Source organism: Marmota marmota, unplaced genomic scaffold (assembly GCF_001458135.2).
Source record: "Marmota marmota marmota unplaced genomic scaffold, marMar, whole genome shotgun sequence".
In the NCBI taxonomy this organism is placed as follows: Eukaryota; Metazoa; Chordata; class Mammalia; order Rodentia; family Sciuridae; genus Marmota; species Marmota marmota.
Window position 1 is genome coordinate 5,504,185 of NW_026000102.1, and position 16,753 is coordinate 5,520,937.

Sequence of the window (16,753 nt, forward strand, 5' to 3'; positions counted from 1 at the left end):
ATGGACATGTGGGTGGACAAACAGACAGAAAGATGCTCAGAGAGACAGAAGCATGGATAGATGCGTCGATATAGAGAGAATAGGTAGGTAGGTGACAGGCACACAGATGCATCGCTGGCTGGCTGGACAGAGGGACAGTGGACAGATGGGTGGATGCATGGAGAGAGACAGGGAGAAAGGGGAGGGGGGGCATCTTCTGTCTAAAATGGAGCTTTCTTTCTACCACTGGGGCTGGGGCAGTTCCTCCCGCCCAGCCCAGCCAGCGGCTCTTCTGTGGTTGGTGGCCTGCACCGCCACTCTCCTCTGCCCTCACAGGTGGCTGGCTGTCCAGCTGCTCCTGAGAGGCTGTCGAGGCCCTGCAGAGCTGGTGTCCTTCACCTGTGTGTTGCACAGTGGACTCTTCACCTTTCCGAGGTTTGAGCTTCCTGTGGTCAAAACACAAATGGAAAATAGAAGTACAAAATCCCAGGAATAAGGGTTGGTAAGTTTTGACTCCTGTGAGGAAACCCTGCGTCTTCTGCTCCCTCCCGCCCCCGTGGGAGCTGTCTCTTGTCCGGTGTGGACAGTGATCCGCCCTATGGACCGCCAGGCTCTGCTCTTGGCGGGTGGGGAGGACCCGCTTTCCTTTGTGCTGCACCCCAGCCCCTCACAGGGCCTGCTCACGGTGGGTGCTCCCCAAACGCCTGCTATGGGAACAAACAGGGACGCATCCACCTGCGAGGACAGTCCTCAGCCTGGCTTCAGTGCCTCGTCAGAGTGAAACCCTGCTCCCCAGGCACTCAGGCCTGGGAAGGTGCCTGCTGTCTGCCTGCCTGCCTGTCTGTCTGTCTGTCATCATATATTATCTATCTACCATCTATCTATCTACCTACCTATCATATAGTATCTATCTACCATATATTATCTATTATCTGCTTGCTCTCTATCTAAGCCGTCATGTATTATCTGTCAATCACCTATCATCTATCTATCCATCATCTTTCTCGTATCTACCTATCATCATCGTCACCACCCACCCCACATCCTCTCCCCCTTTGCCTGAGCGTTTCTATCACCTCACTGAAAGCACGTCCTTTTCCCACCAAATCTTTGGTCAGAGAATCTGGGGCTTTTTGACAAAAGGAACCCCCCCCATACAAGGAACTCTGCTGGCACCCAGACACTGGGTAGGGAAGCACGTGTCCTTGGATGGCTCAGCTGACAGCTCCCTAGAGCCTCTGCTCGACTCTGCTGGGGCACATGGCCTCCTGCTGGAGCAACCTTGTGGCCCCTGGGAGGTGGAGGACCTGTCCTGCTCTGGGTGCCCCACCCCTGCCAGACAGAAGTCTGGGGCTCCCTTGGCTTGAGGGCTGTAGGTCAGTCTTGTGCAGGCGGGGGACAGGCCCAGGCCCTTGGACGTCTGACTGCAGCTTAGTCAAGCCGGGGAGCCCCCTGTGAGTCCTGGGGTTGACTGCCCCCCCCCAATGCCTCACACCCCGCGCCCTCGACTGCTCTCCCCACTTGGGTGGAAATCTTGTTTCTGGACACTCATGGGGCTGAGCGCAGGCCCTGCCTGACCACTGGGGACCTGGCTGTGTGACTTCAGGGAGGGCCTGTGCCAGGCTCGGCCTTGTGTCCTCATGCTTAGAGGAGGAAGGAGAGTGTCCCAGGATGCTGTGGCATGTGGTGTGCCGGCCACCTCGTCTGGCACCTGACAGACACCCAGACATGGCACATCCCCTCATTGTCCCCTCCCCAAGGGCCTGAGACCCCAGAGACCCCAGCAGAGGCTGGGTAGAGGTCCCTTGCTACTTGCAATTGAGGAGCCAGCCCTCTTCTTAAAGGGGCCTGTGCACCCTGAGGCAGATTTGTGTGCATACAGGCCCCATTAGAAGCAAATATTTTATGTCCTTTATGCTAACCAGCTCCATTTATAGCTCATAATTTTTAGTGCTAATATTCTGACAGGACAGGAAATCACAGACCTAGAGCATACAAGTCTCTTGGTGATGCTTGCTAACTACACCCACTTAAATATGCAAATGCACACTCACGAGAAAGACACGGGCGTGCGTGTGTTTGCACACACCTGTATCCCCCTTCTCACCTGCATACATGTAGGGAATGCACACCAGCACACACACACACCTGCACATTCATGCACCTGCCTGCATACCTGTGCACCCCAGGATAGGTGTGCACACACGGCAGGCACACACGGCACACTGCGCTCTCGCGCGCACACCCCACCATGCCTATTGAGCAGCTGCCTTCCCGGGGTGGAGTCTGGGGCTGGTCCAGAGCCAGGAGCCCAGGTCAACGGAAGGGGCCCTGGCACAGTCAGTAGGTGGCTGGGCCTTGCTGCTGGAATGGCTGCAGCCCAGGGCTCTGGGTAGACGGTCCCTTTGCTGCTGGGCAGGAGCTGTGGGGACTCAGCCTGTCTCTGCCCCTGCGTCCATGCTGAGGTGCCACAGTGTCAGCTGCAAACCTTCTGACTGGTGACCAGACAGGTGCCACACGGGAACTGTGAAGAGACACTTTCCTGCCCTCGTTGGGCTCCCTGGTGGCAGGTGAGAGGGCTGGGCGAGTCTCGAGTTGGGTCTTATTTCAGAGTTACTAGAGCCACTCCAGGCTGGTTTCCAGGGCACGTGAGAGGCCCAGCAGCAGACATTCCCCTGTTCCCAGTCGAGCCTCAGTGTCACCTGGGGCCATCGTAATCCTGAAAGTTAGAAATGACTCGAGCCCTGGGGTGGGCAGCCCCTGGGGACGTGGAGACCCTCAGGGACAGAGGGGCTGGCCTGTGCCGGGGGAGCAGCCGCCTGTCCCTCACCACTGGTCCATTCACCCTCGAATCCTGCAGGTGTTGACAGGCACCTGGAGAAGAAGACACAGTGGGCTGGACCACGGCCACTCCCCACAGAGGCCCACAGCCCAGTCCCTGGGAAGGTGAGTTATTTGGAAAGGGGTTTTGAAGATGTCGTTTAGGATCTTGAGAGGAGGAGGTCATCTTGTATAATCTGGCTGAGCCCCAAGACTAATGACAGGTGTCTTCATAAGAAAAAGGCAGAGAGACCCGACACAGAGAGGAGAAGCCGTGTGAGGACCGCCAGAGACGGGCATGACGAGGCCACAGGCCAAGGATGCCCACAGTCACCAGGGGCTGCAGGGGCGGGAGGGTCTGCCCTAGAGCCCTCGGAGGGAGCAAGCCCTGCCCACACCTTGAATGTGAGCCTGTGGCCTCTGGAACTGCGAGAGAATGAAGTGCTGTTGTTTTGTGCCACCATTAGGGTCCTTTGCAGGTAACCAAGGAGAGCAACGCAGCTATGAGACCAGGGAGGGGACAGGGTAGGGCAGGAGCCTGGGAGCCCCGCCAGAGGCCTCTCGTCTAGCAGGGAGGTCAGGCTGGAGGAGGTTCAGGCCTGGGCTTCTCTGGGTGGACACAGCACATGGAAACAGGGAGGCCGGGCTGAAGGTGGGTCCCTCTCCCATCTCGGAGTGCTCTGCTCCCCTCTGTGCGTCCCTGGGCTGCAGTCCCTGAGACAAGAGCAGGACGAGCGGGGACTTACGAGGGCACTGGGTTTGCCACAGGAAACCCCAGGCTGCAGCACCGGGGCACTGGTTGTCGGATCCCAGCCGAGGGGTCCTAGGGACACAGTGGAGCCGGGCTGCCCCGGCGCCCTGACCCCCGTGCACTGCCGTCCCCACAGGGGGAAGAGCTGTCTAAGCAGGGTGCAGCTGCTGTGGGGAGCCCCCTTCTCTTCCTCCAGCACTGATTCAGGACCCACCACCAGCTGGGCCCCCTGCCAGGCCCTGGGCTGTCCCCTGAGTCTGACACTGGCTGGGAATCATGTGTTTTATCTGCTGACCAGGGACGGCAAGCTGCCTGGGGTTTCCCCTAGGCTTCTACCAATGGGGCCACCACTCATACTGGAAATCTATGGCGTGGGCTCCCATGAGACCTGGGGGCAGGGGACCTTGCCAAGTGGAGTCTGCCCCATGAGAGGGGCTCTTCTGCAGAACCGTGGGCATGCCGGGGTCCCACACACCTGGCCTTCCTGCAGCCTGGTGGGGATCTGGCCTCCCCAGGAAGAAAGCATCCCCTGAGGATGGGCTGGCAGCTGGCTCTGGGGTGGAGGCCTCCCTGGCTGGTCTAGTTGCACCCCTGCTAGCCTGAGAGCTCCTGCCCTTGGTCCCCCAGGGGTGCCAGTTTTTATCATCATGGCAAACTTTGGAAGTGACGGTGGCTACTGGCCCCCTTGGTAGATGAGAAAAGGCCCCCTGCTGCTCTCTGGGGCAGAGTGAGGTCCAGCTTCTGTTCTCTGGTCGTTGGCTCTCCCGAGGGGGCATGCTGGGTGGCGGTGACAGGTTGGGAGGGGACTTACTTCCAGGGGTCCTGGGGTGGGCTGTCTGGAACCTCAAGCCTGTCAACGCAGCAACAGGGTCCAGCACCATCTGGATTCTCAATCACCAGCCCCTGACAGTGACTTCATGTCAACCTCCATGTGGGGGGGACTTTACAAGAATTCATTTGTTTCGTTTGGGGCTATTTTGGAATCTTGCTTTAATTTAATTTGTTGAGATTTGACTCGATTAAAGGGTATTGATCTGGGGTGCCTAAAATTGCTGCCATTTGTCAATAGTGGCTCACTTGTGAAATCCCATTGTTAATAAATCACGTCTGCAGCTGCTCAATATGTACTTATTACAGTAAGGATACAGATGAGGTTTCCCCCCCTGGCTCCCCGTGACAGATTAATACCATTAAAAGTTGCAGACATGGCTTTCAGGGAGTCTGCTTGTACGTGGACTTTCTGGTGCCCAGCCTGCCACACGCACACACACTTTGGTCCTTCAAGGAGGAGTTCAAAGAACCGAGAAGAACCTCACGTGTCAGGGAACACGTGGCTTCTGTGGCAGGGAGCAGCCCGGGTTGGGAGTCCTGGAGCTGTGGGGTCACTTGGTTGGGCCAGCGCTCTCACAGGGCTGCCGTCTGGGGACCCTGGCCTCCTTCCCGAAGCCCTTTAGAGAGCCCGTCTTACGGAATGGGGTGGCTACTGCTGGGGCCGGGCAGCCAGGACCAAGGGTGGCTGACGGTCTCTCAGAACAGCTGAATAGCAGAAAGACGGGATCCAGGCCTAGACCGTCCAGTACTCCAGTCTTCATGGACCATCTCCTGATGTGACCTGCGTCCCCCAGGGTGATGTCTGTCTGTTGGTGGGTACCCTTGTACAGAAGACGGGTCAACCTCCAGGGCTGGAGCTAAGAGAACCCCAAAACACTGCAGTCAGTGCCCTTGTTTCCAGAGGAAGCTTGAGGGTCATCCTCCAAAGACTAGTGCATGCCCAGGAGAGGCCATGACGCAGGAGACCTGGGGTGGTGGAGGGGAGGGGAGGAGGGGCGCCGGCCATTGCTCCTGCCTCCCAGCCTGGGTGTGGGAAGGCCCCACGGTGGTTGGAGGACTTTCACTGTGGTCCTTCATGCGTTGCCACTGCAGGGCTTGCAGGGTGTCTCTCCCCAGATTCCGCCTGTCCAGCAGCTCGGAGTGGTCGGTCCTGCTGGCCCAGGACCCTGTCTGTTCCGACCTCTGCCCTGGCGCTGGCAGTGGATGGCAGCCTTTGAAAGCCTCTCTCCCTCGGTGTCTTCTCACTCTGAATCCCCAGAGTCGGCTTCTCCTCCTTTCTCCCTTTCTTCTTTCTTCAATGTGCTGCAGAAATGCCTTTGGGAGACCTGCTGGAGGCCAGACCCAGAGCAGGGTCCTGTGCAGACATAGGAATGGAGGGGTCGCTGCTGCAGATCCCCTGTCTCTGCCCCCCCACCCCGTCCCCGAGGAAGGACACGGGTCTGCAGACGGCTGATTTAGTGGGACAGTAGAGGCGGAAGATGGGCAGCGATGGCATGGTGTGGCTGGGGGTTGGGCAGAGGCGCTGCTGTGTTCCTGTCCCTGTTTGCCCCAGCGTGGCGGGAGGGGGCTGCAGTGCTTGGGAGGTCAAGCCTCCTGCCTCCTGGCACCTGGGAGCCTTTCCAGCGCCTCGCACACTGGAGGAGCTGTGTCTGTGTGAGCAGAGAGCCCTTGGCCGGCTGAAGGGCGGAGCCAGGGGTGCGTGAAGGATCTGCTGGGAGCTGTTTGCAATGCATAGAAATCGGCGGGGCTTGTTTTCCAACACCGTTCTTTTATTCATAAGCCTGCGTTGGAGAGGCTCATAAATGACATTACCAATTTTGCATTAAGCAGGTCTGGCAAGGCTGGTCACAGTTCTGCATTTGGGACTTTGCTCGGGGCCAGATGGGCTTGTGGGCCAATTGCTTTATTAAGCATCTTAAGGACATGCCAACCTCCTGGCTTGCTGCTCTGAAAGTCATCCAGGGGCCGTGTGCTGGGTGGGGCTGGGGGCTCGCCCTGGTGCTGGTGTCCTTGGCAGCTGCTGTGACTTTGAGGCTGCGGTCCTCCCCCGCCACCCGGCCTCAGCTCAGAACTTCCTGTGGCTCTTTCCAGCCATTGCACCCCCATCTGAAGGGTGAGAACAATCCCTTTCCCAGCACTCTTGGGAGGGTGCAGCCCGGCCTCAGCTGGCTCCCTCGAGGAGCCCAGCTCGGCCTGGACCTGCACATTCCGTCCACCACTGTGGAAGGGACATGGTCCACAACAATGCATCATGTGGCTTCCTGTGGACGTGCAGCCTGGGATGCTGCCTCCTTGCTCTGCCTACGCCTGAATGCGAAGGCAGAGGCGCGAGGACACCCTCCTGCCTGGGTGTTTGTGAGGTTCGGGGGCCGGGCCCTGCTGAAAGAGATTTCTTCTGCAGATCACAGAGGCGAAGGGGTTCCAGGGCCTGAAAGGGGTTTAAAAATAGCTGGAAAGGCTGACAGCAGACACAACGGGCAGCGCCACTCAATTTGCCGCCTTTGGCCTAACAGGACGCTGGAGGCACTTGGCCCTGTCCAAACACGCTTGCCTGGCTCCAGGTCGCGTCTGGAGGTGTCAGAAAAGGAAATGCGGGCTCCGCAGGACTCCTCTCCCGTTGGCCCGGCTGTTCTGTGTTTGCCACCCTGTTGTACCCAGACCTGGTGAGGCGGCCAGAGCCCTCGGTCAGCCTGATGCTGCGTGGACGTAGTGTGAATACGAGTGAGTGTGAGTGTGTGTGTGGGTCTCCCTGCTCAGCATGGCGGCCCCTGCCTGGGGAAGACCCACACTCCCTTCAACGCCTTTCCGTGGCCGTCTGGAATGCTTAGTGACTGTACCTTTGTAGTCTGTGATGGAGGGCAGGTGGGTGGGTGTGGAAGGATGGAAGGGCAGATGATGGATGGGCAGATGGAGCAGGTGTGTGTGGCAGAGGGGTAGCCGGATGGTGGTGGACGGATGGAGTGGGGTGATGGTGCGTGGTGATGGATAGAGAGATGGATGGTGGGGAATGGAGAGCTGGAGGGGAAAGGAGGCCCTGAGCCTCTGGGGCTGGTGGGCAAGGAGGAGGACGGGGCAGGGGGGCTGCTTCCACCTGCCTCCTGGAGAGGCCACCTGCTGATGTCCTGCTGCAAGTTCTCAGTCCAGATTGCTCTTCCCTCCTCACCCAGTCCTGGGTCGAGTCAGCCACTAATTCCCAGTGATCCTGGGTGGAACTCCAGAGGTTCTGGTTGGTTGCTTGGTAACCACACATGATGGTCAAAAAGTGTCTAAGAATGGGCTGAGTCTCCAGAGGGCGGTCCTCCAGACCTACACCACGGGTGGCTTCTCTGGGCGGGGCCTGGTCCTCCGTGGGCTGCAGCACGGGCCTCTCGGCCTGCTCTGCACTTCTGCCACTGGATTTGGACAACTGAGCTCATTTTTCCTAGAAATCTGATGTTGGATACCAGCCGGGGTTGATGTAATAGTCTTCAAATGTGCCTAATGCGGGGTAATCAAGGCCCTTGCAGGCTTTGCAGGGATACAGTGACCCTGGTGTTTTATTCCCTGCTAACCTTCAATTTCTGTTCCTGACCTTTCTCTGTGAAATATTTCAATATAAATAATGCCGTTTTGCAAACACATTGCCCTGATTACTTTGTAGGGCCCTGGTTCTCCATGTGTGAAAGTCTCTGAAGGAAGTAGTAATTTGTTCCCCTTTCTGGTAATTGCTGTTTTAGAAATAGCTTCTTCAGACGTCTGCCACAAATTGGCATCGCCCGGCGCTCCGCGAGCCTGCCAGGAGGCAGCTGGAGGCATCGCTCCTGCTGTCCTGCTGCAGGGTCCCCTTGGCAGCCGGTCCCAGGCTGCGGGGAGAAGAGGGCCTGCAGGCTGTGCTTTCACCTGGCCCCTGGCCTGAAGGTCACCCTAGGCCCTTCCTGGAGAAAGGCTAAATACGCCCTGTCCTCTGCCTGCTGCCCTCAGTTCTGAGGCTTGTGGCATCAACAGCTGCAGCTGGAGCTTGGTGCAAGCCCTGCCTGGTGCCCGGCCAGCTGCACAAGTGTCGGAGCACAGCCTGTGCCTGTGCTAGAAGACACATGGCACAGAGGTGAACCTGAGCTTGTCATGTGGGTCCCAGTGCCACCCTTGAGTCTCCAAAGTCAAACCCTCATGCCCCCGATGAGCTGATGGCAAGTCCTCGTGTGGCCACCGATCCACGTCCTCTGCGGGCCTGGCATTGGGATGCATTTTACAGCCACAGGACCCCAATTCAGGAACCAAGAGTGGACTCACAGGGGGGCCAAGTCTCCATGCGAAAGGTCAGTGGTGAAGAGTCGGCCCTGGGGAGAGCTGGGGAGAGCCTCAGGCCAAGGTCAACCATCAACCCCAACGACTCTGACCAGAAGAAGAAGGAGGCTGCCTTGTCCTTGGTTCACTCCCCTTCCCCTCTGCACCCCCGCTGCTCACCCAGCATCTACAGGTGCCCATGGATGCTCAGGCTCCTTACAGAAGAGTGCACATGGTCACAAATGCTCCGGCAATTGAAGTCATCTCTAGGTTCCGTATAATGCCTAGGGAATGCACATGCTGTGTAAATAGTTGTTATTCTGTGTTGTTTAGAGAATAATAAGGAAAACTCTCCCCAGGTTCAGAGTGACTCAATGTTTTCTCAGAACATTGTCCCTCCGCGGCGGGCTGCATCTGTGGATACAGAACCCGTGGACACCAAGGGCAGAATGGATGCTCTTCAGCCCAGCCTCCGGCCTCTGGCCTTGCCCCTCGGGGAACCTGCAGCAGTAACAGAAGCCGCAGCAGCAATAGCTGCTCCTGTGCGTAACTGCTGCAAAGGAAGAGTTCTGGGTCTGGGAGGCAGGTGCTGGGGAGTGGCTTGCCCTGTCCTTGAACCAGGGTCCTGCTGGCCCAGGGACCGTCCTGCCTTTGAACTGGCCTGGGCCTTTCCTCCGAGCATTCTTCCATGGCAAACACCAGCTCATGCCTCAGACAAAGCCAAGGGGCCCTTCTCCAGGGGCCCTCCTGCTCTCCCCAGGAGCAGGTGCACCTCCTGGGACCAGGGGTTAGTGCGTGTCCACTGGACTGGGCCTCATCTAAGGGCAGTGACTGGACCTTGCTGGCTTCCATGTCCTGAGCACCAATGCAACTCTGAGCAGATCGTAGGTGCTCAATAAGTGTTCTGGATGTGAATGTACAAAAGAATGGCTGTGGGAAGGTCTTTGCCCTGGCAGCTGACCATGAGGGCAGAACCTGCCCTCCTCCCCCTCTCCCTGGGGCAGAGCACTTCTCTAGCACTGTGTGGCTGACCTGTCCCTCCAGCGGTAGGGGCTGGCATCTGGTAAATGGCAGAGCTTCCTGCCTGCTCCCAGGTACTGGCTGTGAAGGAAGAGGCAGGTGGGCAGGGGGCTTCAGGGAGGGGCGAGGGGAGTGCAGATGGGGAGGCCCTTCCCCCAACAGGGGCTGGCCGGACTCTCTCCCCACACTGCGAACAGAACATGCTCATCCTTGGTGGCTGTTTTGAGCCATTTGGTGATTAATTTCCGTGGAAGGTTAAGATCCAACAGGAGGGAGAAGTCGATGGCTAATCTATTAAGCTCCTGGGGTAACTTAATTTACATGTTTTGAATGATCACTTCCTACCTGGGCATTCGGGCATCCCAGCATCCTGGAGTAAATGAGGACTTGGCTCCCAGGGTGGACAAGGAGCCTCGGGTTCTTCCGAGTTCTTGGACGTTTCCCTTGGCCGTCGTTTGCAGGGGTGGAGAGTCTCCTCTCTGTCCTTTCAGAGCCGCAGACCCTGTCCTCACAGGTCCACTGTGGTGGCTGAGAGTGCCTGCAGCCATTTGTCATTCAAAATACAAATGAAGGCCACATTGACAGGGACTGCTTTGCCCAGACCTGGGGAAGTGCCAGACAGCTTGCTGGGGGCATCAGACTGGACACAGTGGACAAGAGGAAGTGTCCAGAACAGGTGCCCAAGGGCTACCAGAGGAGGCAGCCTGTGGAGGGAAGAGGGCAGGTTTAGTTTCCTCTCTTCACTGGTAAGAGCGGCAGCACCCAGAGTCGCGGCTGCAGACGTGACCCGACGCCAACCCAATAATGAGGACATGATTTCGAGAAAAATTTTGTTTTGCAAGCAAAGGAGGAACCGGGGGACTCCTGTCCCGGAGGCTGTGATTCTGCCCATCAGCAGGGGCTTTTGAAGAGGAGACTCAAAGGCTGCATTCCCCGGGTTCTCTGTCTGGAGTTGTAATCCACGTGTTAATTTGGGAGACAGCCTTTTCTGAGATCTTCTGGTACCACCCGCAAGGTCTGGATTACTTTGTTCCCAGGGCGGGTGTGTACTCAGGACAGATAACTCCGCCTAGGATGGGGAAGAAAGGCCATCCTGTTCCCCCTGAGATGAGGGAGGGCGAAGGGAAGAGGAGGGACAGAAACATGGCCATTTCAAAAATAAGCCGCAGTGGCAGAACAGCGAGGGTTGTATTCAAAGCATAAAGTGGGCCACTGTTACACGGGGACAATGGTCACCAGCATTAGGACTGGGATGGTGAGTGGTTGGGGCTGGGACACTGTGTGGGATTTGGGGTGGGTGCTTCTTCCTCCTCCCCTCCCACTCAGTTCCCTGGGCGCATAATAGTGTTGGGCCATTGACTGTGCTAATGGTTGACTGCTAAACCTCTGATTGTGTGCTTTAAATGCACACAGGTTTTGGTGGTCACAGCCCGGGGCATCTACTTGTACAGGTCAGAATGCTGCTGACATGATGCTGGCACAGAATGGCCCCCAGGAATAAGTATGACCTGTCCCCAGGGTCTGCGGAGCTGTGGTAGAGAGACCTAGCAAAGAGTCGCGAGGTTAAGGGCAGCTGGACCAGTTTCAAGTGCTGGCTCAAGTCCTCATGGGTGCCGCAGGCCTGGAAAGTGACGTACTTCCCCGAGCCTCAGTTCCCCATCTGTCAGCCCCTGGATGAGGACAGCACCCACCTCCTGTGCAGAGTGGGCCAGGGAAGGCCAACTTTGCCAGCCTCTGTCCCCATGGCGAGAGCTGCCCTGCCTAGTGAGCACCACCGTGGCCCCGGCTGGACGCCTGCCCGCTCTACCTGAACACCTAGATGGTCCTTCCAGCCTAGAAGGAGCAGAAGTTGGGTTCGCACCAAAATTTTTTGTCTTGTTTTTTTCCCTGGGGATTGAATCCAGGGGTGCCTTACAACTGAGCTACACCTCGGGTCATGGTTTTATTTTCTGTTTCGGTTTGAAACAGGGTCTTGCTAAGGTGGCCAGGCTCTTGTTGGCCTCTAAGCTCCTGGAATGACAGGAGTGCGCCACCACACCTGGCTTGCATCCAAAACCTAAGCCAGAAACCCAAGTGGTTCTTTTGAGGGCACCTTGCCACTGGGTGGCCTGGGCACGTAGAACACTGTGATGAGCAACCTTCACGGAGGGTGTCTTGCCCTAGTCTCAGGCATTTCAGCAGCCTCCCCTTTGACCCTGGAGAGGGAGTGGGTGCTAACACCACAGAGGGGGAGAAACTGAGGCCCAGTGACTTGCAGAAGTCACTTTTAGTGACTTTCCTGAGGTGACAAGACCTGGTGACTGCTTCCGAGGGAGACCCCCAGGGGCCCTCTTCTCCCGCTGCTGCTGCCCATCCTCGTCACCTGCACATCAGAGGGTGTGGCTCGAGGGGGGTCCTGGAGCGCACCATCCACCGATTGGTCTGTTATTAGCTCCTTCCTCCCGTGTCCCCTGAGGTGGCACGCAAGGCTGGGCGTGGGACAAACGAGGCCTGTCACCTGGTCAGGAAGACCTTCAACAGGTGGGTCTGACAGCCAGAGCATGAGGTGGGGCGCTGCCCTGTGGCCGGGATCCCGGTGGCCGGGCAGAGCCTGAAGCGTGTGTGGGCTCTGCCAGGCAGAGGAGGGTTGGGGACATTGAGGGTGGCAGGAACACAAGCCAAGGCAGGGCCCTGGGGGTGGGCAGGCTGGGGGAGCAGAGGGAGCTCACGGGAAGCAGTGTTGCTCCTGTGGCCGTGGCCTCTGGGAGACTCCCACACAGTAGGGAGGGACGACAGGCCCAGGGTTGACAAGGGCCCTCAGGCAGCAGAGGGTTGGAGGGGCCTGAGGTCCTGGGCACACCTTTGTGGCCCCCAGCACGGGTTCCCTGTTGAGAGGGTGGACATGGGCTGGAGGAAGATCAGTAAAATGCCCGTGTTCACACCTCCTGGCCAGCAAAGGAGTGGAACCGGGGAGGGTCTCTGTCTCTGCTGGTGGGTTGGCCTGTTTGCGGTCTTCTCTCCCCTCCCGTCCAAGACAGGAGCCACGACAGTCTTACGACCTCTGCATAGAGTCCAACACGTGCCAGGCTGCAGGGCTGTGTGCCGCTTTGAAGGAACGCCCGCTGCCTCAGGTCCTGGGGGCCAGGAGGGTCCTCCTGCTCCCAAGGGTTTGCCGGGTGAGACCACCCGAGGTCAGCAGCTCTCCGCAGCCCCGGGGAGGGGGCTTGAGCACCGCCCTCCCGTCCCCCACGAGCGCAGGCCCTGGACAGCAGCCCTCTCTCCCGCGTCAGTGCCCTCCTTAGGTGATGTGGCCGTGGGGCCAGCCGGGAGCCAAAGACCGAGCCATTCTCAGGGCCTTGGCATCCCTCATCTGAGGAATTTAATTAGTGCCTTTTAATCATTTATTCTAAATGGATGGATGTTTGCTGCTAAAACCCAAACACTTGCACACTTTATAAATGACTCAGCCCTAATTTGGAAGACAGACCGGCTTTGATAAAATCAGCCTGGGGACAAATGGCTTATTTACTTGGAACTTGGACACACACAGCCGGGGGAGGGCTGGCTGCCACCTGCTGGGTCACTGCCTGGGTCAAGGGTTCTGCAGTTAGTGGGGACAATAGGTCAAAGCTGCTCATACAGAGGGGTGGCCAAGGGGAGCACGGGGCGTGTGTGCAGGGCAAGAGTCGCGTTGACCAGAAGCCCGCCTGGCCTGGCTGGTGGCCATGAGACCGAGGACAGAGCAGCTGACCGGGGTGGCAGGGAGGACCTGACCCACAGGCAGGAGGGCACTACAGCGAGGTGCCCGGGTTCTAGCCCCGACTCTGGCCAGACTTTCAGTCTGGGATGGTTAGAACGCATTCCTCCGGTTGAACGAGAGTCAGAGACAGGACCTGTGGGATCTTCTGGAACTCCACGGATTCCCAGACCCTTCTGAAGAGTGCCTAGGATCCAGCCAAACAGCAGACCAATGGCTGGTCGGAGGACGTGGGACTGGAGGGCGGGTGAAGGGGGGTGGACGATGGCTGAACACAGACCCGAAGCTCTGAGGTGCTCCCTGCTCTTCTGTTTGCTCAAAGCGCTGCCAGCCTTCCGGGAAGAGGGAGGAGCAGCGGACCCCTGCCAGGCCTCACCAGCTAAGTGGATGCTGGGAACATGGGAACCACGAAGTGGCTGTAGATGTTGGCTGCTTTCCGCCACTGGGTCCACGAGACCCGAGAAAACAACTTAGAGGAGGAGAGGTCTGAAACCTGGGGTTTCAGAGGCTCCGTCGATGGCAGGGCCGCCCGTGGCCTGGGCCCAAGATAAGGCTGGTGGAGGGCAGGGTGCGGGAAAGCAGCTCAGAACCTGGCACCAGGCAGCAGGGACAAAATGTAACCCCAATGTCACCCCCCCAGTGACCCACCCCCAGTCCCACCCTGCCTGTCAACAGTCACCACCTGGACCTCCACCCAGGGGATCACCCACTGATGGGGTCAGTTCTTGTGATCTGGTCATTTAATCTCTGACCGCGTTCGCACGTCTCACACATGAGCTGTCGGGGGGCCCCTCGTATCCATACCACGACGTGACCCAGGTCCATAAATGTTTTCATTTTAAGATGACACACGTAGTGTCATGTTACTTTGTCACTGTAGAGTGAGGGACAAACCCTTCTGTCAGACCCCAGGCCCTGCTCTTACATGCTGACTCCCCTCCTAAACCACACCTTTATCACTTAGTCTTGGATTTCTGGTCTGGTTTCTTGGAGGTGGACTGGAAAGTCGAAGTCATACATAAACCATCTGAGTTAGAGTCCTTCCGGGTTCATGTGATTTATTTCCCGTCTTTCACGGCTGACTTGCCCAACCTGGTTCAGGTGCCGCGTGTTAAGACTTGCCTCATCCCTGAGCGTCTCTGCAGACGGGCTCGGGAGGTGTTTAGTCAGGCACCTGAGCACAGCAGGTCTGGGATCAGACCCGGTGGCCTCCCGGTGAGGGGGTTCCTGACAAAGCACCCCCAACTGGTGCGTGAAACGATGGAAATGTTTCCCTCCTGGTTCTGGGGTCAGAAGTCCAACTCCAGCTGTGGGCAGGTGGAGCCTCCGGAGCTCGAGGACCCCTGCTCCAGTCTCGGGGCCTGCAGGCGGCTTGGAGCAGTCCTCGCGCTGTGTGGCTGGTGGAGGCTGGCCTCCACTCTGTCCACACCTGCACGTAGCCTCTCCCTGTGCGCCAGCCCCGTGTCTCGTGTCCTCCTCTCCCGAGGACCGCGGTCATGCTGGAGGGAGGCCCGTCCTCTCTGGTGGGCATCTCAGCCTAACAGGACTTCACCTGCAAAGACCTGATTTCCAGGTGAGGACACCTTTGCAGGGTCTGGAGGCTGGGACATCACCACAATATTTGGGGACCCAGTTCAACCCACAACAGCATGCTGTGCTTCCTGGGGGGACCAGGAGGGTACTGGCTTCCACTAGGGTGCTGAAGAGGGCTCTCTGCAGGAGGCTGGCCCTGTGCTTGGTTAAGGGTGGATCCCTCAAGAGCATTTCAACCGCCGTGGCGTAGGCCACTGGGACTCGTGGCCTGCAGCAGGCTAATGGGGTATTGTTCCTACCAGAAGGACCGTGGCCTCAGGCTGGGGTGAGGGAGGTGGTTTCAGCGGCTTGGGCTGGAGCAGGAGCCCTGTCCTGACAGGAAACAGCTGGGGGGTGGGGTGCAGAGCCAAGGAAGCCCATGGCCCAGGGGGTCCTGGTGCCAAAAGGGCAGATACATGTCAGAATCCCATCAATTTTCACTGGAGGCAGTAGCTGCAGGACATGGACCGGGCCAGGTGTCCTCCCACCTCTCCTGCCCCATTTTACTCCATCACACGTGTGCACACTCACAGGCTCCGCTGCACAGGGGAACAACTCGGGGTACACACATGTGTGCCAAGACTAAGAACAAGAAAGGAGTCTCAAGTGCCCGAAACTGAGAGGAGAGCGGTCCCTGAGGGCAGTAAAAGCTGGTCCCCGGGGTCCCCAGGGTGGACGGGCTGGTCCTGAGGGGGGCCGGGCAGGGCGTCCCTGCTGCAGCGGGAGCTGAGCTCAGGAGAGAGCAGGGTGATGAAGGGATAAATCACACCCCGGGAAGCCCAGAAAATAGGCCGACTTCAAAGGACCGTTAAAGCAAGTGTGTTTAAAGTATTTCAGGAGATAAAGGGAAGAAGAGCACCGTAAACCAGGAACATGACATCAGGAAGAAAAGACAGCGGGGGACCCGGGGGGGGGGTGAGGCAGGAACACAGAAAGGCAACAGCCGAGCAGGAACAGTGGGACAGGTGACAGCACCCAGAACGCGACTGAGGCAGCCATCCTGAAGTCAGCCACCCAACTGGAGGGCCGGAGGAGAGGCCGAGCCTCGGAAGAGGCAGCCCTCGAAGCCCAGGGCTTGGAATCTTCTAGATGGCGAAAGACTCGAGACAGATGGGAAAGCCAGTCTTTGAGAAGCAGGATAAATAAAAACAACCCCACGCCCCGTGGACACATCCCACCTCAAGTTTGGTGACGGCGATTCAAAGAGAGAAATCTCAGCTGCCACCAGACAGGAAACAGTGCGGATGCCGCTGGGAGGGAGCCGGCAGATCCTTTGGAAGATAATTTGGTCCAACAGATACAAACCCACTTTAAAAATCCACAAACTCGCTTACTTGTCGTTTCCACTTGTGGAAACTGCTCTAAGGAAGCGGCAATTGACGCGCTCAAGACTGACGTCCACTCCTGGTTGCAGTGGCCAGCGGAAGGGGGAATCCAAATCATTTCTAAATATCAAACATACACAAACCGAGGTGCTGACCTGAGCCAAGGCGACCCAGTCGTGCCAACCAGGCTGGAAGGAGTGTGAATCAGGGACAAGGAGAGAGGGACTGGAATATCACCAACTCGTCTCTGCCTCGTCCTGGGTGTTCCCGTGTGAGTGTGTGTGAGTGTGTGAGTGTGAGTGTGAGTGTGTGTGGGTGTGAGTGTGCAGGTGCGAGTTGAGTGTGTGTGAGTGTGAGTGTGTGTGAGTGTGTGAGTGTGCATGTGCGAGTGTGAGTGTGTGTGTGTGAGTGTGAGTGTGTGTGGGTGTGTGAGTGTGTGTGAGTGTGAGTGTGTGG